The sequence below is a fragment of the Cyanistes caeruleus genome, chromosome 3 (assembly GCF_971803275.1).
Source record: "Cyanistes caeruleus chromosome 3, bCyaCae1.hap1.1, whole genome shotgun sequence".
In the NCBI taxonomy this organism is placed as follows: domain Eukaryota; kingdom Metazoa; phylum Chordata; class Aves; order Passeriformes; family Paridae; genus Cyanistes; species Cyanistes caeruleus.
Window position 1 is genome coordinate 30,326,669 of NC_141703.1, and position 4,619 is coordinate 30,331,287.

Sequence of the window (4,619 nt, forward strand, 5' to 3'; positions counted from 1 at the left end):
ACATCATGATGACACGAATCATTCCCACAAGCCAGGTTTAAATGGAAGTTGCCTATCACACCCTTTTTTTCTTCCAGAGAAGCAGCTCATGGTCTTTCCAGGAGGCAGTTGAGCAGACTGCCTGAAGGGCAGGAGAGGGCATCATGCCAGCTGGGAGGAAGATCAACCTGGGCCACACACTTCCATTCCTAGTGTGGCATCCACCTCCAGCAGTCTGAAGGAGCTCATGGCAAGCAACTCGGTAAGCATGGCATAGACCCTCTCATCCCTACATTTCACATCCAAATTGGAGAAAAACATTGCAGAAAGGAGCAAGATCCAAATCAAACCTCGGTAGCAGCTCTGGGAACAGAAGGTGTGGTGCTGAGGAGAGCATTTGGTGCCGCACGCTTGTCTGACAATGCTGATGCCTCTGTAGCTTTAAGTCAATTGTCACTGAAGGATCCAACATCCTGTAAATCAGTTTTTCTCCTACAGGCAGGCTTTCTCCGATACGGTTTGAGAAAAGCTCTGCCCTTGAACTGGAGGCATTACAATAATGATGCAGGTTTGCCTTGCTTTTGTCCCCACAAAGTGCTGAACACAGAGATACAGCTGTTCAGTTTCCACAGTAAAAGCTTGTGAAAAAACACACGTGCATGTGCATACATGAATACAACGCACACATGGTCACAGAGATATTGGCACAAAAAGATACTGAACCTCTTAACGGATGTGTCAAAATCTAAATCCTTTGTATTCAAAAAAGCTGGTGATGTTTTAATGGCAATTCAATACACTCTCTACACTTATCCATGTAGAGAAGTGTTTGCTGCCAGAAACAAGGGTATTTCCAAGCAACAAGTGGACTAACTGTTGTTTGCTGTATGTTTTAGCACTGAACCTAATGGGCCTTACAGGAATGACCAGCACTGACAGTTGTGACCAACTTGTGTCTGAGAGCACAATGACAACCATGCAGCTGACCCCTAATGAGAAAAGCCCCTGAAGACATTAACAAAAACTCCTTCTGATTACTGCAGGATGCTACTTCTCCAGCAGGTTGTATATTCACCGTGCCAAAGTTTTGTGTGACTGTAATTTCTTACTGTGTGGCATTCCTAGATGTGGTCCTCAGAGCCTGCCAGGGGGAGAAATTCCTATTGCTATGGAAGTGCCAGGCAGAGAATGAGGAATGGGGACAGAAAAAGGCTGTGAAGGTAGCTAGTTTTCCTTCTTTGTTTTGGAGAGAATTCAAGGTATATCTCACAATGAAACCTAATTTGTCCCAATCTCTGTGTATCAGTGTCCTGGACTGCTGATTTAATTAATGGGCATTTGACAGGTTGAGGGGTGGGTAGTCTAACCAGATCATTGATTATTTGGCAACATTTAAAAAATATGAACTCCTCTGTTCATAATAGATCATTACATTTATTATGAGCCTTTATCCCACACCATTGATCAGTGACTGATTAGTGGAACTTTATCTTCAAGTGAGAAAATATTTTGCTTTACCTCCTTCCCCCAAGTTTTCAAATTTCCCCTTTTTCTGCCAACAAAATCATTCTACAATAGTTCTGATTTTATTGCCAACATGAAAGAATGCAAAGACTCTTTTCTGAATTACACAAGACAATTCATTGAGCCCACAGAAGATCTTTTACATTATCTGTTGCATGGACATTTTTCCCACAATTGTATTAAAGATTGTGCATATTGCATTCAGGTTCTCTTCCTTGAAATGCATAAAGTTAAAAGAAGAAACATTCTCAACATCTTATTGTGTAAATCCTTCTGACACAGTTTCCACATTTCTGTAGGAGATGAGAACTGATCAGTACAAAGTAGGTCAAGAACTCCTAAGAGACACAGTGACTGCTTTTGATTTTTCTACCTTGAAGTTCAAAGAGCATGAGTAAGTTCATTGAAAGAGGAAGAAATGAGTTATTTAAAGAAATAAGGATTCCACTTTACATGTAGTGACCAGAGAACTTAAGAAAGAGGAGCAGGTAGTGTGTGCATGCATATGCATGTGCCTGTATGTACTTCCTAAATATTGTTTTGAGTCAAGGCTACCATTAATTGAGCATGAACTCTTCCTAGCATTAAAATCTACTATTTCAATATAGAGTTTGATGAGAAGTTTCATTTTACATGCTACATCTATACACTATGCTTCAAACAACTTAGAGCTAAGGACTACACGGACTGAAATTTAGAAAAGACAGCAGATACTCTCTCCTTCAGCTTCTGTAAACTGAAGTAAGTAGTCTTGCAGCATGGGAAATATATATTTATACAGGAGCTGTACCAAATAAGCCACCTGACTTTAGGATAAGGCATTGGTACCTAACCCTCTTTTGTTTGCAGCACAGACATTGCCTACGTAGTTGTGGTGTAGAGCAATAGAAATGTTAAAGAGAGTGATGATACACACTACTGAGGAGTTACAGGACTGGGACTTAGATCATCTGTGGCAGAACTGTATTCATCAAGAAGAGTGACATTTTTCACTGTTCTTCTGTTTAAGGGACAAACTAACTGGGGAAGTTTCAGGAGCAGCAGTCTCAGCTGCTACACGAATGTGTGCCAAATCAGGTAATGAGGAAAGAGCTGCACCACATCAGAGTCCTCCTGGCCACGTTGTGGCTGCCTCTGACCCTGCTGAACCGACATTTAGGAGAGAAATCAGAGGAAGGTTAATGTGGCAGATGGAGACAAATACCAAGAAATGATGGAGGGCTTATCCCAGAAACACTAGTGTGGTCAATTTAAAAGCTGTTACCTCGATAAATTCCCTTTTCAAGTAGTGAAAGATGTTTGATTAAAGCTGTGTAGGTGGCTAAATTCTGTTCTGTACAGCTTTAGAGATATTAGAGATATACCCTTTGTTTCATACTAGAGAGAGGAGCAGAAAACCTGTCTGCTGAATTAGAGATAGCATGAGTAAAAATTTAGAGTAAATCTCTCCAATTTACCTTGAATTTCTTTATATATTTTTGTTAAACACTGCATATTACTGCCATATGAAAATAGGATTTTTGTGCTCCACACCACTGAAAAGATGTGCTATAACATTACAATGCTCATTCATGCTTTCAGTGATCCACTCAGAAAACAGTCATAGGAGATGGTCTGTCCCTCCTATAGCTCAGAGTGGTGGTGTCTGTCTCTCAGCAAGTCCTGGATTTGCTTCAGGAAATCCCTCTTGTCCTCTTGCTTTGTGCTGTGGGTGTCCATCCGCTGCCAGGCAGGTGTGCTTGTTGCGTGGTACCTACGGAGGAAAGGCTTTGTTTTGCTCCACAGCTTTCTCAAGACAGAGGAATCTTAGGGAAAGGATTCTCTGAGATAAAGGATTGCTTTGCTTTGATAAAACCTCACCTCTGAGCCATACTCGGACCAGTTGGAGCACCCAGCTCTCCCTGAGCCCAGCATGGGGCAGATAGGTTTTCTCTGGCCACCCAAGAGCACAACCTGTCTCATGGCACCAGTTTCCCAGGCATGAACAGCATCACCTGCAAAACATAAGCACATAAAGCTGTTGACAAACACAAAGGCACAAAGAGTATTTTTAGAGGCTTCTGAGCCTTGCAATTTTTGAATAATGATAGGAATTAAGAGCAATGTTGCAATAGCTGTGATTGTCAGAGATAAATGTAAGTCATCGTTAATAGTGAGGTAATATTTCTTCCTAGATTGGCTGATGTAGCTGGGGAAAAAAAAAAAAAATTAGCCCAGATGAGCCCCAGGGAACAGAAGCTCTTCTTCTGGTTGCCAGGTTCTGTTTCAGACCTTGATCACAGCCCAACAACTAATCTACTCTTTTCTAACTGAATCAGTGAATGTAAGGAGAGATGCTACTTCTGCTAACAACCCTCATCTAGCTAAAGTGGAGAAATCAGATTTGCAGCTCTGGGATAGGCTGTTTGTGAATAGCTCTGATTCTTTTTCCTGCTGTGCAGTGACCTCAGCCAACATGAAGTACATAGCTCTCACTCACTAACCTGTGAGGATAATTGGTATTCTGTAAAAGTCCTCACAATGCCTTTTGGTTAAAGCAAATGTCAGAAAACACAAACTTCTGTTTTCTTTGTGAAAATTCCTCCAAAGGAAATTGCAAGAACCCCAGCCACACAAATGCTACCTCTCAGCACAGGCTGCACATCCAAGCACTTAATTTGGACTTTTGAAAGAAGAGCTGTGCAATACAAGCTTCAAGATGTTTACTTTCCTAAGTCTCTTTCTGGCCAGGAAGAATGACTTAATTCACAGGGTGGTCCAAGCTTTGTTTTGTGTTCCTGGAGCCCAGAGGCCCATTTGGAGCCTCCCCTCGCAGGCCATGTGGACACAGCACCTCCCTGAGCTGAGGGTTTGGCTGCACTTAAGCACAGTAGAAACAGGAGGAACCGCAGGACTTCCCCCAGGGTGCAAACAGCTGCTCCCCATCACCTCCCATCCCACCACCCAGTCACGGCAGAGGCACAATAAGACAGATGGAGTCAGCCCACAGGCTGGATTTGGCCTCCAGCTGGAGCTGTCTGACTTTATAGCTTGGAGCTAGTTAAGCTAAGGATTGATCACTCAGTGGCACTTTTTTTCTCTAATGACATTAATATCATCTGTGAAAGGCATGACAG

General features: G+C 42.4%; 1 long non-coding RNA gene across 1 annotated transcript; it reads right to left on the bottom strand.

Annotated features, from left to right (window-relative positions):
- Positions 1–1,393: 1,393 nt before the first annotated feature.
- LOC111922758 (uncharacterized) lies at positions 1,394–4,347 on the bottom strand. The gene is made up of 3 exons (XR_002860707.2): positions 3,987–4,347; positions 3,364–3,497; positions 1,394–3,256 (listed from the first exon to the last, which is right to left on the bottom strand). It is a non-coding gene; the product is annotated as an uncharacterized LOC111922758 (long non-coding RNA).
- Between the last annotated feature and the right edge of the window lie 272 nt (positions 4,348–4,619).